The sequence below is a fragment of the Lissotriton helveticus genome, chromosome 8 (assembly GCF_964261635.1).
Source record: "Lissotriton helveticus chromosome 8, aLisHel1.1, whole genome shotgun sequence".
Lineage (NCBI taxonomy): Eukaryota > Metazoa > Chordata > Amphibia > Caudata > Salamandridae > Lissotriton > Lissotriton helveticus.
Window position 1 is genome coordinate 1,543,304,818 of NC_136069.1, and position 19,356 is coordinate 1,543,324,173.

Here is a 19,356-nt window from a genome sequence, read left to right on the forward strand (position 1 = left end):
TCTCGCCAATCTGTTCGATCTATACCACTTGTACATCCTCACTAAACCCCACAAGGCAATCACACATGCCACTGCTATGATAAGGGGTTTCAGTACAAATCCAAGGAAACCCTTTCCTAGGTTGGCAAACCAGTTTCCAACCTTCCCAAATCCCTTTCCAACGGTCTCCCATGCATTCTCTTGGGTCAAGTCCTCAATCTCATAATGGATTGCAGTAATGTTGCTTATATATGTCTCCAGATCCTTAGAGTTGTCTGGTATATAAGTGCAGCATTCCTGAATCTTCAAACGTTTACAGACTCCGCCCTCTTTTGCTAGGATGACGTCTAGGGCAAGACGGTTCTGTAAAACCATTGTCCTTATCGACAACATCTCACCCTCAACCAGCACTAATGACTTGGCTGTATTCATTGACAGTTCGTCCACTACAGTTGCTAACCGCCTTATCTTGATGTCATTCAAAATGACTCCCAGCATAGGTATCGCTGCTCCAAACACATCTCCAATAATTGCTCCAGCGTTCTCTCCTCGCTTTACCCTCCTCTGGGACCCTCCCTCCAAGAGAGCAAAATCCTTAGTATGGTAAATCTTGGGAAAGATAATTGCTAGATAACACGTTCCATACCACTTCTCTGGCAATCTCACATATGCATTCTTTCCAAAGACAAAATAAACAGAAGGAATCACCTGCACCACGCTCTTCAAGAAGTCCTTAGTGTAATACTCCAATGTGAAGGTGTGTTCACATGTAGTATGACCTACATAGACGTTCTCATAGTATGTCTGTGGTCTGTGCAGGCACAGCTTCCCTTTCTGTACCTCATCTAGAGCTATTGGACCATAACTCCCCCTTGACTTGTGCTTCTTCTCTTCTTCCGTCCAATCTACCTTTCCTTGTCCTGAATCTCGCAACTGTTTTTGCTTCGTGTACCTATCTTCCACCTGCTCAATGAACTTCTTTTCTACCTCTGACAATGAACAAGTCAAATTGTGTCGGTGTGCATACGGTGTGTCTAGCTCCTGTGTGGGAATGAAAAAATATCCCAGTCTGTCTTCTGATTTATAATAGTCCCACTTATTCAACTGCTTGTAATTTGGGACCTCTGGTAACACAGCATCATAATTGGAAAAATAATATTCCAAATGATTCCGCCCATACAATATGCTAATCAACAAACTACATGAAATTCCATATGTCAATGGAAGGTGATGGTATCTAATACCCTCATCTACTGAAGCTGGCTACTGCATACACACAAAACAGTCTTTCGCGTCCATCGCATCAATGTATTCGTACAACAGCTTTGCATATGCGTTCTGTCCAAAATTTCCTTTAGACAGGTCAGTATGTAACCTACGACTTTCTGCAGCCAGTAAAGCTTTCTCTCTTCTTTCTCTTTCTTCTTTCTGGCTAGGGGTGTTAGGTGTCGGTGTCCCCTCAGCCTTCTCTACTTGTTCGTGTGGTGCAAAATATGAAACTGAAACTACTATAATTATCAGGAGGATCACCCCTGCTAAAAGAGTGCCTACTATGCACTTAGCTCTACGATTCGGGTTTCCATGCGCCATGGTCTCAGCACAAGTAGTTCGATCTCAGAAAGCACCCAAAGTCTCTTTCTTTGTTATTTGAGTTTCTTGAACCACACCTGGCAACAGAAGTTCCCGTTTCAGTTCTTCTTTTACTTCAGCATCAGACAGCCCTAACCCTTCTCCGTCCTCTGTGGAAAGTCCCTAAATTTCTTCTTCTTCCACTCGGCTCTAGGTTAGTTTTCAACAGCTATTCACAACAGTCTTTTCAAAGTTCTTTTCAAAGCGAAATACAAAGGTCAAGCAAATTCAAAAGTTCAAAGTTCAATTCACAGTTCTTAATAGTCTATGATTATACTTGATCCGATTGCCTGCAACACATAATCCAAAAGTTCCATGCGAAGCACAACTTCATCATAGGCTGGCATGTCCGGAACGAAGGTAGGAAAAATCAGTCTATCCAGGAGTAAATCACGTATTTTGCTCAGGAGAGGGGGATTAGGAATGGTGAGTGTCAGTATACCTTCTATTTCAAGTCCAGGTACCAACAGCATCACTTCCAGCTTAACATTGGGAATTGTGCTGGTCACCGCCACTGACCTCACCCTCCCGGACCTCAGTACGCCTGGCATTTGCAAATGGGTAGGTCCACTCAGGAGTGGCGTATCTTTGACAAGGTACTCTCACCCTCCTTGATCTTCTCGGACCTCATTGCTCACGTTCTGATTCTCCCACTTCTGGATCTGATTCTTCGGACACAGGGGCAAGCTCTCTTTCGGAAGCCAATCTCACATTCATTCGCCTCCGCCTTTCGGGCCAACGGGACTCTGCGTTTCTTGCTCTTCTGCTTCTCGTTTGCACACCCTGTTCTTCTCCACTGTCGACCTCTTCTGCACTCTGATCACCTTCTCCACCACTTCCTTCTTCTGAGGCAGACTCAGTGTCACTGTCGTCTAGGTCGTTTCCTGCTTGATCAGGGGATCCCCCAACTTCCACCTGCACCCCCACAGCTTGACTGGTCCCCTCTGTATCTTCTTCTTCGTTATTGTTTTCGTCTACGAGAGGAGCTGTTCCTTCTATGGGTGCTGGAACTCGTCGGGTGTGAGAAGCATGGACCCAAGTTGGCAGTCCACCAACCTTTACAGACGTTGCGGTCACTAGGATAACTTGGAAAGGTCCTTCCCAGCGCACATCCAGGCAGCTTTTCCTGACGTGTTTTCGCACCAAAACCCAGTCCCCTGGACACAGGTCGTGACAAAGGTCGCTAGAAGCCCGAATTTCAGCAGCCTGCACCTGAAGGGACACAGAACGAATGACATCAGAAAGTCCCCTACAGTAGTCAAGAATCAGATCATCTGTGATATTCAGCAATGCAGTGGTAGGGATAGAGGGTAGTCTCATAGCCCTCCCCATCAGCACTTCATGGGGTGAGAGCCCTGTCCTCCTGTCTGGTGTACTACGCATACTCATTAGTACCAACGGCAGTGCATCGGGCCACTTCAGGGACGTGGATGAGCACACCTTAGCCATTCGGGCTTTTAGTGTTCCGTTGATCTGCTCGACTATGCCAGAAGCCTCTGGACGGTAGCTACAATGCAGTCTTTGATCAATGTTCAGGGCAGAGCAGAGCATCTTCACAACCTCGCTATTAAAGTGCTTTCCTCTGTCCGATTCCAAAGACGTCGGAACCCTGAATCGAGGCACTAGCTCCCTCAACAACAACTTTGCTACTGTGAGTGTATCGCACCTACGAGTGGGATATGCCTCAACCCATCTAGAGAACACACACACGATCACCAAGACATACCTCAGTCTGTTGCACCTTGGCATTTCAATGAAATCTATTTGCATCCTATAGAAAGGTCCACCCGACCTTCCAATGTGACTCAATGTGACTGGTGTTCTTTTCCCCACATTCATCTGCTGACATGTCACGCATCTCTGGCATACTGCTTCTGCAGCCTGTCTGAATTTGGGATTGTACCACGTTTGCCTGAACACTCGCATCATCGCATCTCTTCCCAGATGCACAGGACCATGTATCTGTCGTGCCATGGAACTCACCAGCTCGTTTGGCAACACAGCTCTTCCATCAGTCGAAACCCACATGTCCAACTCTCCCTTGACACATCCAGCTGATTCCCACACCCTTTTCTCATAATCTGACGTCTGAGCCTGCATGTTCCTCAACTCTTCCCATGTGTCAGCCACCTCAAGCATCATGCTTAGCTCAGTTCTTTCCTTTGGCCCCTCTACAGTCTGTTCAGTAAAGGAGTATCCCTGCTCTGCACAATAACGTGCGACTTCATCAGCATAGCGATTCCCCATGGTCACAAAATCGGTGCCTTTGGTATGAGCTGTACATTTCACTACCGCTATTGCTGCTGGACCCTGCAAAGCCTCCAGCAGTAACCTGATGAATTCTCCATTTCTGATTGGGGAACCTGCTGATGTCATGTATCCCCTTTGAGACCACAACTGTCCGAAGTCATGAACTACTCCAAACCCATATTGGCTGTCGGTGAATATTGTTATCCGAATCCCATGGGCTGCCAGACAGGCACGCGTCAATGCAATTATCTCAGCTACCTGTGCGGAGTGTACTCCTTCCAGGCAGGCTGCTTCAATTATTCCAGAAATAGTACAAACAGCAAACGCTGCTCTCAGCTGACCAGTATTGTCCCTTACACATGAGCCGTCAACAAAGTAAATTTCATCTGGGTCCGTTAATGGCTCATCGACAATATCCGGTCTAGGTTTGGTGCATAGTTCAGTCACATCAAGACAATCATGGTCCTCCCAATCATCTTCAATATCATTTGGTAATGGCAACAAGGTAGCAGGATTCAAGACAGAGCACCTCCTGAGAGTCACATTCTCCGCAGCAAGTATAACCTGCTCGTAGCGTGTGAGCCTGTTGTTGGTTAAGTGCTGCGTCTTGGTCATCAACAGTTCTACAGAATGGGGCACATGTACTGTCAGTGGATATCCCATCACTATGCTTTCACATCTTTCAATGCTGACACCTGTTGCAGCAACGGATTTGAGACATCCGGGCAACGCTGCGGCTACTGGGTCTAAGGTAGCCGAGAAGTAAGCAACTGGTCTACGGGCTCCTCCATGATCCTGTACTAAACAGCCAAAGCACATCCTTCCCTCTCACAGCAGAACAATGCAAATGATTTGTGGTAATCCGGCATTCCCAGAGCCGGAGCACGACACAAGTCCTCTCTCAGCTCGAGAAAAGCCATCATACAATCTGTGTCCCATGGTACCGGATCAATTACGTCCTTGTGCGTCAGTTTCTGCAATGGTTTCGCTTTCAGGGAAAAGTTAGCAATCCATTGTCGGCAATAGCCAACCATGCCCAGGAACATTCTAACCTCTCTCTGGGTTGAGGGCACAGTCATTCTCATGATTGTTTCAATTCTGTCAGGCGACACTTTCCTCTTTCCCTGCTCTATTCTGTGACCCAGATACTGCACTTCTTGCAGGCAGTACTGCAACTTGCTAGGTGATACCTTGTGTCCATTCTCTCCCAAATGGTTCAACAAGGCGATGGTGTCAATCCTACAAGCATCTTCGGTGTCTGACGCAACAAGGAGGTCGTCTATGTACTGTACGAGAACTGAGTTCTGTGGCAGTACCAGACTCTCAAGGTTCCTTTTCAGCAACTGATTAAAGATCGATGGGCTCTCTGTATACCCTTGAGGGATACGGCACCATGTTAAGACGCGGCTCTCTATTTTGAACGCAAAAAGAAATTGGCTCTCCTCATGCAATGGGATGGAAAAGAAAGCTTGACACAAATCAATCACAGAAAACCATTCAGCTTGGAACGGTATCTGAAACAGTATTACTGATGGATTTGGTACCACTGAACAACATGGGACAACTATGTTGTTAATTTTTCGTAGATCCTGCACTATCCTGAACTTCCCACTTGGCTTCTGCAAGCCCATTATCGGAGAGTTACAGGGACTGCCCATAACCTCCTTCAGAATCCCTTGTCTAATCATGGACTCAATCACGGGTTTTATACCTGCAAGTGTCTCTGGGGTCAACTTGTACTGGAAGTCAGCGTTCGGTTTCACTTGAATTCTGACAGGCTCTACTCCTCTGATCAGTCCGATCTCCTCCCCCGTAAAGTCCCACACCTCCGGTGAGACCGAATCTCTCAAATCCCAAGGAAGTTCTTCCACAGTTATGGCAGGGTACAATTCAATGCACACATGCGTGTTTGCAACCTTAAAATCAGCATCGTCATCATTAGTCTGCAACTCTACTCCCTTGGGGGTACAATAGATGGTGCAATTCAGCTTACACAAAAGGTCTCTTCCTAGCAGACATACGGGGCTGGAATCACACACTACAAACTGGTGTCTATCTCTGAAACTTCCGATCTTTACCGGGACTGGCTCAGTCAGGGGATTCGTCATTCTTCTGTTCGCAACTCCTACCACTTGGATAGTCTGTCCTGAAAGGGGCAAATTGGGGACAACTGCGGACCGCACAGTAGACCTGGAAGCACCAGTATCAACCAAGAAAGTGGTGGGGTGTCCGTCTACGTCAGCCTCTACAAAGGGTCCCCTCTGATCTACCTCCAGGACTGCTCCAAGGGTACAGTCCTCTTCCCCATTCAGGCACCGTCCTGACACTGGATGAAAGAAATAGTGCTCATCCCCCTCTACTATGAAGGGCATCTGCTTGTAAACCTTGTTCCCTGCTGAAATCTTAGGTGGCTGGGGAACCGGAGCCCTAGGGGCTGACGTCCCCCCTTTTGTCGTCTGGGGCTTAGTCACTGTCACCTTCCGTATCGGAGGGGCTTCGACTTCCTCCTCCTCCTCCTCCTGTACCTGATTGTCCGGATTATGGGGGCACTCGCGTCTCCAATGCCCGACCTCATGACACTGATGGCACTTGGTCGTCTTCTTCAGGGTTGCTATATCTATCCTGGGTCTCGGACCTTCTTCGTTGTCTCTTCTCTGTCCCCCTGACTTCCTCCCCAATGTGCCATTGCCTGACTGACCCTGTCCTCCCACTTGCATCTGGACTAACATCAGTTTATCCTTAAGTTTCGTTGTCTTCGAGTCTATCTCATCACTGCAGTACCTCGCATACCTCAAAATCTCATCTAGAGGCTTGTTTTGCCAACAGATCAAATGTAGCTGTATCATGAGGCAGATATCAGGCCTCAATCCCAGCACAAACTTGGATACGAACTGTCCCATATCCTTCGGATCCATCACATCTAATCCGCTGTACTGTTTGAAAATCAGCAATAGCCTCTCATAGTACTCATGCACCGTCTCTTTTGGTTCCTGCCTGGTACGATCTATCTTTACCCAATCGATGTCTTGTGGTGGTACTTTAGTCTTTAGCCACGTGATCGCCTGTTCATATTTCGCCATCACCCTAGGTGACAGTCCATTCGTGGCAGAATCACGTTCTGGCTCTGCCGTGGGCCATTCAACACTAACCTTGCATGCTATCCACAGATCTCCGGGAACCACAATGTCAAACAGTGTGTTCAAATCAATCCACAATACCTTTGAGATTTTAACGAACCTCTCTACCTGCTTGTACCATTCCACAGGGCTCTCGCGCAACTTTGGGAAAGTGTTTGTAAAGGCAGCCAGATCTCCCCTGCTCCAAGGTACATGTACATATCCCCCATGAGCCACCTCCCGCAAGGGGTACGCTTCAGCGTGCATCAACCCTCCTCCCGGGGATGTCTCAATAACACTCCGTCTAACAGTCTTTTTCTTTGACCACCTTTCCTCCCATTTCTCCAACTGGGACCATGTCCGTATTCCCATAATCAGTTCCCTAATGTGGGTTTTTAATCCGATCACCCTCTTTTCTTCTAGATCTTGATCTGAGTACTGTAACCTGTGGCCCTCCTGTAGGGCTTTAGTTTTTGTCAAATCTACCATATACTTGTTCGCCAATTCAGAGAGTTTCTCATGAGCAGTCCTAGCCTTCCGAGTGACATCCTTTGCCACAAACAACAGCTCATCTGGTTCGTAAAGTTCAATCTTTTCTAGTGGGAGTGTACCTTCCACTATCTCCTCTACTTCTGACTTTAGTCTCAGCACGTCTAACCTTCTTGCCTTTATTGCCGCCCTCAATGTGCCTTGGTTAGAAGTTTCCTTAGAGTCCCTCCCGCCACTGACCTGACTCTCTCTTCTGTTCTCTTCAGGTGTGTTAGGAGGAACCCTTCTACCTTCGCAACCCTCGCAGTCCCACTCCTGTCTACTGTCTCCGGAGGTATGGTGGGACGTCCCCCTGCTTCCCACACCTCCATGTTCCCATTCCTGCCTGCTTTCGGTAGCTGCACAGTGAGAAACCATCCTATTCTCTTCATTCCCTGACCCAAACACATTCCTTGACCTGTCGCTCTGGGTGTCCAAAATTGTTTCCCAAGTTCTCAAATCTGGCCTTAATTCCCTCATCGACCTCGGCCTCGGTCCTCTCAGATCCATCGATCCCCTCCAACCCCCTCTCTCTTCCGAGGAGTCTGCCGATGCTACCAAAGGGATGCTCCGTTCTACGGGTCTGGGTAATGTCTTCCACCCATCAGCCACATTAGTCCTATCTTCGCGGGCACTCCTCTCACTCCCCATCTGGGGTGGATTCTTATTTTGTGTCTGTTCTGGATTGTACACTGATACTATGGGACCTATGGTAACTGGTACTGTAAGGGCATCTGGCAGTTTCTGAGAATGGACACCCTCTGCCATCCGTACTTTCTGTACTGTAAATCTTCCCACTACTCTCGTTACCGGGGAGGGTGGGGGTGCCTTTTCTCCCTTTTCTGGGGTAAACTTGTCCCCTGGGGTGTCCCATCCGTTCCCCATTGGAACTCCGCCTTCCCCTACTGGGGCTTCCCAGTGCTTTGCCGATGTTTGTGTTCCCTCCAGCTCTGGATTGTATGGGGGTGGCCTTTCTGACAACAGCCTCTCTATCAGGCTGTCGTCTGTCTCACTGTCCTTGTCCTCTGTACTCTTTTTCTGCCCATCCCCTGCACTTTCCAGCAACGGATACAACCTATCCCCTACAATGGTCTGTACCCTCCATCTCTTTTCCATGGCATCCCATCTCGCTTCTTGGACCGCCCTTACCGATCGTTTCACTCTTTCTTGTCTCCTGTCTCTGTTCCTGTCGTGGGCTGCCCTGATCCATGCATTGAGCGCTTCAAACTGTGTTGGTCTGGGCAAAGGTCGCAATGCAGCCATAATCGCTTTCAACTGGTATAACACTTCTAGGCTAAATGTTCCATATTTAGGAAAGGTCAATTCCTCGTTTCCGTCTGTCATCTTACACCAATTATCAAGCCACAATATGGTATGCAACCCAACATTCGTTGCCATGTAATACGCTGGAGTATCCTCGGGTGGAGCCTCCTCCCCACCCCGAGGTTCTATCCTGTTTTCTCCTTTGAAACATTTTCGCAACACTTTAAAACATTTCATGATGAAACCCACAACGTTTCCTTGTTTACAACACTCGTTGTACTTCCTGATGACAATCCACCAATCTCAGCGCGGCTTCACGCTAACCGCCCTATCCCAGCGCGGCTTCACACTAACCGCCCTATCCCAGCGCGGCTCCTTCTGACGTCACTCGCCTCCATTTCGCAGCAGTTCCCCTCCTCTCTCCGATGTCTCGCCGGTCACGCATGCGTCCCAATCATACACTAGAAATGATCGCTTCTGACAAAACAACCACTTCCTTGACTGTACGGCCACAGTCTACCTGTAATTGTCACCAAACTCGGCAAATGTCTGTCCGCGAGCGAACGAACAATCACCTCAGCTGATAGGTTACAAACACACGGTAACTTCCGACCAGCGTCCGTTACCCGCGCACTCACACATTCATTCCCCCTATCTCGGTCCTTCGGGCGATCAATGGTACCGCATGACCCCCTTTCACAATGGTCGACAATTACTTTGGGTGTTCGATACACCCTAACCACTTAAACTCCCCTTGAGCTTAAGATTTTCACCGGTTGCGCGCGCTCACAACCTGATCCTTTCACACTACAGGTATTCAACTCCGCAAGACATTACAACACAACAACACAACATAACACCGCAATCTAACAACGCATGACCTTTTTCATACTCACTCTCCTTCGACCTGCTGCTTTCTGCCACACTGTTACTCTCCGTCAGTTTCCAAGGAATGCCATCCTCCGTCCGTGACTCTCTGGACACTCTCCATTTTATTCTCTATGAGCCTCGGGGAAATCTCAACCTACTTCTAGATTACCCTTACTCCAGAAGATAAACCATCCTACACTGCTACCAACTGAAAAGGCGGGATTTCACCTCTAGAGTCTGCTTACCATTCTCCAGAATCCCGTCACAGGTCGACTGGACCTTTTTACCTGTCATAGAGTGAATTAGGCAACCTAGTCATAACTAAACAATTCAATCCCAAAATACCCAATTGCTTTTCCCCAAAGAACCACTGACTAAAGACTGAATTTAAAAGGTTTATTACATAACCAAAAATAACTGGAGATACAGGCACCCCAGCAAGAGGTTCAAAAGGTAAACCGGCACTAATACAAACATAATCCTTCAGAAAAGTCTCAAGCGGCTAATGAATAGTACAAGGATCAATTCTAGAATCATCAGACTAAACAAGATTGCTATAGCTTGAGTTCTGGTACTCATCAGGATAATAGACATATATTCAGATTAGTCTGTCCCTACACTATGCTAGGTGACATCCCTACTCAACAACAGCCCAACCTAACCAAAAGGTGTCAGCCGTGGAGACTTTCAAAGAAGTTCGCCACCTTCTCCCTTAGAATAGAGACTCCATTCCCGCTGCTAAGCTCTTTTCCCAAGCGACCGCTCTCTCTAGCTCCTCAGCCATCTGCTCTGTCTCCACCCTCGGGGTGCTGTCCCTAATACGAAACCCCACAATGTGAATGACACGCCTTCAGGTACGCCCCACTAGAAGGTGTTGGGTTCTGTAAATTTCCACATGGCATTGGTCCATCCTTGTCCGTTCAAACGTCCTTGGGTCCCAGGCTCTTCATCCTTTCAAGTTGCCTTCTTGAATTCCTGGTCTACTCCTCCATGTCTGAGTCTAGTATCCTAACATTCTTACACAATGGGCCCTTCTACTCTACTATCTGCTAGATGAGGCGCCTGCAAAGGAATACACGCAAATAGCTCACAGTCTACAACAGTTGCAACATTTTCTAAAAGGCTCTTTTATAAATCATTTCTACAGTTAAATGTTAGGCAAGACATTTTCCAACCGGCCTGCACCAATTCACTGAACTAGGCCTCTGCTTGAGTTATAGGCCCAGCGCTTTACATTAGCACTTCTTCTTAGTTCACTAGGCCTCCAACCTTAAACAGCAAATGCATTTTCTACTTTAAGAGAATCATCAAATATATATGAAGACCGTTACATTTCAGATTAAGCAACTCTAAAGGCTCGATTATGCTTGTTTAAACACACATTGCATCAGTAAAAGGTTTTTTTTCAACAGCGTCGCTGTTTAAGCAGCAAAGGTATACTTGCAATCCAATTAGTTCTTTATTCTTCATTGCGCTACAACATGATTAAAGTCCTTTATATATATGGGTGCGGGCTACTTGTACATATGGTGCAGCCCTACAAATTTCACTTTAAATGGCGCTCTCTCAGGAGCATTAGAAAATGAGGTTACATAAAATTAAAAATCTACTTATTGGATACCAAAAATATCTCAAGACTGAATGTAAGCCATTTCTTCAATAAAAGGGATTTTTTAGGCACCCCCCAAAAAACACATGAAACACCACTAGTGCTGGAAGAATATTATACGAGCTTGAAGACAGAATTGGGCAAATTCATTTGCAGTTGAAACTGAAGTTTGGTACTTATTGAGATATTATATGCACTGCCAATTTTTAGCTGAGATTCTGAAGGAACGCAGAGACAAAATGGACTTAAAGTTTTGTCATAATTGGGATTCGAACCCACGCCTCGAGGAGAGACTGCGGCCTTAACGCAGCGCCTTAGACCACTCGGCCATCCTGACCACGTGTTGCTTATTCATCTACATAGTGAGAAAGATAGTGTGAACAAATAAAACACACATCTTAGGCCATGAGTGGCTATAGCAAGAAAAAAACTCACTGCACTTTTCCAAAAAGACAACCATATAAGCCCATGTGAGGGAAAAGATCTGATTTGCTCCCTCAAGAAAAAAGTAGATTAAACACAGGATTGTCAGAAGTGGGATTTGAACCCACATCTCCAGAAGAGACTGCAACCTTAACACAGCGCCTTAGACCACTGGGCCATCCTGACTTGCAGTTGCAGCACCTTCCACAGGCCAGACAGCCATGCAAGTGGGGTATCGAAAAGGCATGCCCTCAATTTATTTATCCCATTATAAGCATTTCCAACAGATCTTTGAACAATCCATACAGAGCAGTACCTATGAAGAACTCTTCAGACCTTTAAAGCGTACAAAGAGAAAGTGCTATTCACCAGCCACTTGAACGGCCCAAAGCTGCTTTGAAATTGAGTCAACTGCCACATCTTGGCTGACTAAAGCAAATTCAACAAGGGAGCTCAATGTCATAACATAGGGTGGAATACGCAAATCTAAGCAGCCCCTGATCACAGCCCTGAGGAAATTGCTGTAAGTGTGCTGGAGTCCAGCTGTCTACCAGGTGCTTGGCATTCTTCCAAATTTGCATGGCCTGTCTGGCCAGGGTATACAAGAGCATGACTCTTCTAGATGAGCTCTTACATGGGTCCTAAGCTTATTTGGTAAGGATTGCACTTTATCAGCAAGACTTTGTACAACAGAAATATAGGAGAAACCCAAGCTCTCTTGACTAGACGAGGACGGAATAACGTCCCAGGTGAAGACGAATAGATGCAACTTCCATCAGATGTTATCCTGATGAAGAAGACTATATCTCCAAAAGTCACGTCAGAAGTGGGATTCGAACCCACACCTCCAGAGGAGACTGCGGCCTAAACAAAAGGCCTTAGACCACTCGGCCATCCTGACAGTGAAAAGTCCTAAGAAATGTATAAAAGTCACTCAGAAATTTCTGCGTCCATGCAAGCTTGAAATAATTTCAACCTTCAAACACAAGGTGCAACTTTTTGCCCAGGACAATAAACACAGAAGATCACATATGAAAGCATTTCATTTCACAGGTGTACTGTTTTTATGCTTTTATAATACCTTATACCTCTCACCAGCTATTTAGTGTTCTGTATCCTACTCACAAAATGACCTTGCCTGCGACCTCTCTCTCTATACACAAACAACTACTGCTCAGGAAGTAGGAAGGCAGAAGGTGGTGCAGTTTATGCAAATTCATGCTGTCAATGTGCCTTGCAGATTCATGCAGAATTTCGAGATCCTTGCTGGAAACAAGGAAGCAGGCCTTGTTTCAGATCAACTGTCCCTAGCAAGGAACGTCTGAGCACATCCATTCTTTTGCTCTCTCGCCCCTGGCTTGGGACTCACCCTCACTGGCTGAGGAGTGAAGTTCTGCATACCAACGTTGCACAGAAGGTATGTTTGTGATTGGTTTGAGATGGGTGGGAGGTCAAGAGCAGGGAAAAGCAAGTCACCTTCACTTCTAGTCTCCTCTTCTATGCCTACCTGCCGTTCACTCACTCTGTCTTTGTTTCATTCTCTCCTTCCTCAACACCCCATCTCACTCACTCGCTCTATCATTTGTGCTCTTTCCCCTTGCTCTTCATTTCATAGTGTAAATATCTCTTGTATGGAGCATTAGAAAATGAGGTTACATAAAATTAAAAATCTACTTATTGGAAACCAAAAATATCTCAAGACTGAATGTAAGCCATTTCTTCAATAAAAGGGATTTTGTAGGCACCCCCCAAAAAACACATAAAACACCACTAGTGCTAGAAGAATATTATACGAGCTTGAATACAGAATTGGGCAAATTCATTTGCAGTTGAAACTGAAGTTTGGTACTTATTCAGATATTATATGCACTGCCAATTTCTAGCTGAGATTCTGAAGGAACGCAGAGACAAAATGGACTTAAAGTTTTGTCAGAAGTGGGATTCGAACCCACGCCTCCAGGAGAGACTGGGCCTCAATGGAGCACCTTAGACCACTCGGCCATCCTGACCACATGTTGCTTGTCCATCTACATAGTGAGAAAGATAGTGTGAACAAAAAAAACACACATCTTAGGCCATGATTGGCTATAGCAAGAAAAAACTCACTGCATTTTTCCAAAAAGACAACCATATAAGCCCATGTGAGGGAAATGATCTGATTTTCTCCCTCAAGAAAAAAGAAGATTAAACACAGGTTTGTCAGAAGTGGGATTTGAACCCACGCCTCCAGAAGAGACTGCGACCTGAACGCAGTGCATTAGACCACTCAGCCATCCTGACTTGCATTTTCAGCACCTTCCACAAGCCAGACAGCCATGCAAATGGGGTACCGAAAAGTCATGCCCTCAATTTATTTATCCCATTATAAGCATTTCCAACAGATCTTTGAACAATCCATACAGAGCAGTACCTATGAAGAACTCTTTAGACCTTTAAAGCGTACAAAGAGAAAGTGCTATTCACCAGCCACTTGAACGGCCCAAAGCTGCTTTGAAATTGAGTCAACAGCCACATCTTGGCTGACTAAAGCAAATTCAACAAGGGAGCTCAATGTCCCAACATAGGGTGGAATACGGAAATCTAAGCAGCCCCTGATCACAGCCCTGATTAAATTGCTGTAAGTGTGCTGGAGTCCAGCTGTCTACTAGGTGCTTGGCATTCTTCCAAATTTGCATGGCCTGTCTGGCCAGGGAATAAAAAGAGAATTACTCTTCTAGATGAGCTCTTACATGGGTCCTAAGCTAATTTGATAAGGATTGCACTTTATCAGCAAGACTTTGTACAACAGAAATATATGAGAAACCCAAGCTCTCTTGACTAGATGAGGACGGAATAACGTCCCAGGTGAAGACGAACAGATGCAACTTCCATCAGATGTTATCCTGATGAAGAAGATTATATCTCCAAAAGTCACGTCAGAAGTGGGATTCGAACCCATGCCTCCAGAGGAGACTGCGGCCTAATCACAGCGCCTTAGACCACTCGGCAATGCTGACAGTGAAGAGTTCTAAGAAATGTATAAAAGTCACTCAGAAATGTCTGCGTCCATGCAAGCTTGAAATAATTTTAACCTTCAAACACAAGGTGCAACTTTTTGCACAGGACAATAAACACAGAAGATCACATATGAAAGTATTTCATTTCACAGGTGTACTGTTTTTATGCTTTTAGAATAACTTATACCTCTCACCAGCTATTTAGGGTACTGTATCCTACTCACAAAATTACCTTGCCTGCGACCTCTCTCTCTATACACAAACAACTACTGCTCAGGAAGTAGGAAGGCAGAAGGTGGGGCAGTTTATGCAAATGTATGCTTTCAATGTGCCTTGGAGACTCATGCAGAATTTCTAGATCCTTGCTGGAAACAAGAGAGCAGGCCTTGTTTCAGATCAACTGTCCCTAGCAAGGAACGTCTGAGCACATCCATTCTTTTGCTCTCTAGCCCCTGGCTTGGGACTCACCCTCACTGGCTGAGGAGTGAAGTTCTGCATACCAACGTTGCATAGAAAGTATGTTTGTGATTGGTTTGAGATGGGTGAGAGGTCAAGAGCAGGGAAAAGCAAATCACCTTCACTTCTAGTCTCCTCTTCTATACCTACCTGCCGTTCACTCACTCTGTCTTTGTTTCACTCTCTCCTTCCTCAACACCCCATCTCACTCACTCGCTCTATCATTTGTGCTCTTTCCCCTCGCTCTTCATTTCATAGTGGAAACATCTCTTGAATGGAGCATTAGAAAATGAGGTTACATAAAATTAAAAATCTACTTATTGGAAACCAAAAATATCACAAGACTGAATGTAAGCCATTTCTTCAATAAAAGGGATTTTTTTAGGCACCCCCCAAAAAACACATAAAACACCACTAGTGCTAGAAGAATATTATACGAGCTTGAAGACTGAATTGGGCAAATTCATTTGCAATTGAAACTGAAGTTTGGTACTTATTCAGATATTATATGCACTGCCAATTTTTAGCTGAGATTCTGAAGGAACGCGGAGACAAAATGGACTTAAAGTTTTGTCAGAAGTAGGATTCGAACCAACGCCTCCAGGAGAGACTGCGGCCTTAACGCAGCGCCTTAGACCACTCGGCCATCCTGACCACATGTTGATTCTCCATCTACATAGTGAGAAAGATAGTGTGAACAAAAAAAAACACATCTTAGGCCATGAGTGGCTATAGCAAGAAAAAAACTCACTGCACTTTTCCAAAAAGACAACCATATAAGCCCATGTGAGGGAAATGATCTGATTTTCTCCCTCAAGAAAAAAGTAGATTAAACACAGGATTGTCAGAAGTGGGATTTGAACCCACATCTCCAGAAGAGACTGCGACCTGAACGCAGCGCCTTAGACCACTCGGCCATCCTGACTTGCAGTTGCAGCACCTTCCACAGGCCAGACAGCCATGCAAGTGGGGTATCGAAAAGGCATGCCCTCAATTTATTTATCCCATTATAAGCATTTCCAACAGATCTTTGAACAATCCATACAGAGCAGTACCTATGAAGAACTCTTCAGACCTTTAAAGCGTACAAAGAGAAAGTGCTATTCACCAGCCACTTGAACGGCCCAAAGCTGCTTTGAAATTGAGTCAACAGCCACATCTTGGCTGACTAAAGCAAATTCAACAAGGGATCTCAATGTCACAACATAGGGTGGAATACGCAAATCTAAGCAGCCCCTGATCACAGCCCTGAGGAAATTGCTGTAAGTGTGCTGGAGTCCAGCTGTCTACCAGGTGCTTGGCATTCTTCCAAATTTGCATGGCCTGTCTGGCCAGGGAATACAAGAGCATGACTCTTCTAGATGAGCTCTTACATGGGTCCTAAGCTTATTTGGTAAGGATTGCACTTTATCAGCAAGACTTTGTACAACAGAAATATATGAGAAACCCAATCTTCTTGACTAGACGAGGACGGAATAACGTCCCAGGTGAAGACGAACAGATGCAACTTCTATCAGATGTTATCCTGATGAAGAAGATTATATCTCCAAAAGTCATGTCAGAAGTGGGATTCGAACCCATGCCTCCAGAAGAGACTGCGGCCTAAACACAGCACCTTAGACCACACGGCCATCCTGACAGTGAAAGGTCCTAAGAAATGTATAAAAGTCACTCAGAAATTTCTGCGTCCATGCAAGCTTGAAATAATTTCAACCTTCAAACACAAGGTGCAACTTTTTGCCCAAGACAATAAACACAGAAGATCACATATGAAAGCATTTCATTTCATAGGTGTACTGTTTTTATGCTTTTAGAATACCTTATACCTCTCACCAGCTATTTAGGGTTCTGTATCCTACTCACAAAATGACCTTGCCTGCGACCTCTCTCTCTATACACAAACAACTACTGCTCAGGAAGTAGGAAGGCAGAAGGTGGGGCAGTTTATGCAAATTTATGCTGTCAATGTGCCTTGCAGATTCATGCAGAATTTCGAGATCCTTGCTGGAAACAAGAGAGCAGGCCTTGTTTCAGATCAACTGTCCCTAGCAAGGAACGTCTGAGCACATCCATTCTTTTGCTCTCTCGCCCCTGGCTTGGGAATCACCCTCACTGGCTGAGGAGTGAAGTTCTGCATACCAACGTTGCATAGAAGGTATGTTTGTGATTGCTTTGAGATGGGTGGGAGGTCAAGAGCAGGGAAAAGCAAGTCGCCTTCACTTCTAGTCTCCTCTTCTATGCCTACCTGCCGTTCACTCACTCTGTCTTTGTTTCATTCTCTCCTTCCTCAACACCCCATCTCACTCACTCGCTCTATCATTTGTGCTCTTTCCCCTTGCTCTTCATTTCATAGTGGAAACATCTTGATAAGCGTGGCTCAAATCCACCTGAGCGACTTACCTCACTCATCTATCATTCTCATATAATAAGCCAGCCAGGCAGTGGAGAAGGATTAGAAATATATTTATTAGGATACAAAAGTTCATCTATAGATGGGCCCTGTCAGGTCTGCACTCTAGAGAATGCATCGAGAGGACTGACTCATCCTATCATGATAATACATTATAACATAACATGGCAGGGTAAAGACACGCCCAGCCTGGAAAATTACAGAACTAGCGAAATGGTGAACAATGAACTCATACATGAGGCATCTGCGCCTGCGAAGGCAACCCTGTTATCTCCCCTCAAGGACACAGAGCCGAAGCTTTGCTCTGCCTGGGCATTGAAACATTTTCTGCAAAACTAACTCAAGGCAAGAAATGCTGAAATAAGGATTTTCTGCTCATAAGGGAGGGGGGAAAAACTGTATCGTGAGACATTGGAACTGCAGAGCAAATGTCAGCATCAGAAGTCTGTCTGCCATAGACACGCTTCTCTCTCTTATAGGAAAGTATACAGAAATATCAATAATGGGAACCTAATCAAGGGAAAAAGTAATGTACCACATCAGGTTTTCTAACTTAGAAGGCAATAATAAGACAAAAGCTTACACATTACAGAAACAATTCTATCCAACTGAAGCTTGCACATTACAAAAAATAGCTCTGTGGGTATCAGCAAATGAATTTTAAACTGTGACTGCATATTGGTTAGACACATCATGCTAACTCATAAGCATAATATATACAGTGGGCGGGGCATCGAAAACTGAAATCTATCAGACCCTCCTTTTAGCATGATGTTGCTAACATGAGTGCAGCTTTTATTAACCAAAAGGAGTGTCTTTACATAACGTGCTAAGGGACAGGGCGCTACATAAACAGGGGGAAGTAAATAATCCAAATAACAAATCCCACCCCATAATACAGGAAAAAGGTGAAGGGCCATCAACTGCCAGGGGTACCAGAGAATGACCACTACTATTTGTCGCAGGAGGATGTCTATAGGCCAAAGAAGGGTTCAACTGTAGAAAACTTTCCCTCACGTTGTCACAGAAGTAGTGCAGCATACTATAGGGCAGGAAATGCAGAGGCAACAAGTAAAAGAACAACCCCTGCAATACCTACTAAGACAATGATTATTCTCTGGGTGTGGGGCACCCTCCGTTTTGACTAATCTAAACATATGTTCTCAGGGTACCATTTCTCTATAACACTATGTCATGATCGGACTACTTACATCACAAAAGTCATGAGCAGGAATTAATGCAAATAATATCAAACTGTCAATATCAGGGAGAAATAATTTTGCTGTTCTATAAATAACATGTGTCAGGTGCAACATTTGAATACTACATCATCCTAATGACCTTCCTAGTCTCCTCTTCGTGAGGATCTAGAATACCAATGACATTCTCAGGTGGCGTTGAAATAATACTCATGAAGGTATGCGTCAAGCAACAAGAAACTAATTCTCTAAAGAGAAATATGAAAGCATCAGTTAGGATACAAACAAACACAATATTAAATTTGTAGACCATGAGAACCAAATGATCAGGGACATCTGGACAAGGAGCTGCAGAGGCTGCTCCTCCTTGGGAATAGGAACATTCAAAAGCACTAATTTTCCTAGCTAAAATGTCCAAATTAAACTAAAAGAAACAATCTGCAACACAGCCAGCCAGAGGGGGGGTCTTCTCCCTGTGTCCGTCTGAGCCTCACTGGCAGGCTCGTATTATCCATCAAAAAAATTCAAAAATCATCTGCGTTGGAGCTGCACTTGCTAGCAACTCAAATGGAAAACAATCTTGGCCAATGATGCAAAGTCTTTCTTGCAGAATTTTAGCAACCACCAA

At 45.3% G+C, this 19,356-nt stretch overlaps 3 non-coding genes across 3 annotated transcripts; all 3 read right to left on the minus strand.

The window, feature by feature from the left end:
* Positions 1-13,594: 13,594 nt before the first annotated feature.
* TRNAL-GAG (transfer RNA leucine (anticodon GAG)) lies at positions 13,595-13,676 on the minus strand. Its single transcript is given in 2 exon segments — positions 13,595-13,627; positions 13,639-13,676. It is a non-coding gene; the product is annotated as a tRNA-Leu (tRNA).
* A 2,014-nt stretch (positions 13,677-15,690) lies between these two features.
* On the minus strand, positions 15,691-15,773 carry TRNAL-AAG (transfer RNA leucine (anticodon AAG)). Its single transcript has one exon. It is a non-coding gene; the product is annotated as a tRNA-Leu (tRNA).
* A 188-nt stretch (positions 15,774-15,961) lies between these two features.
* TRNAL-CAG (transfer RNA leucine (anticodon CAG)) lies at positions 15,962-16,044 on the minus strand. Its single transcript has one exon. It is a non-coding gene; the product is annotated as a tRNA-Leu (tRNA).
* Between the last annotated feature and the right edge of the window lie 3,312 nt (positions 16,045-19,356).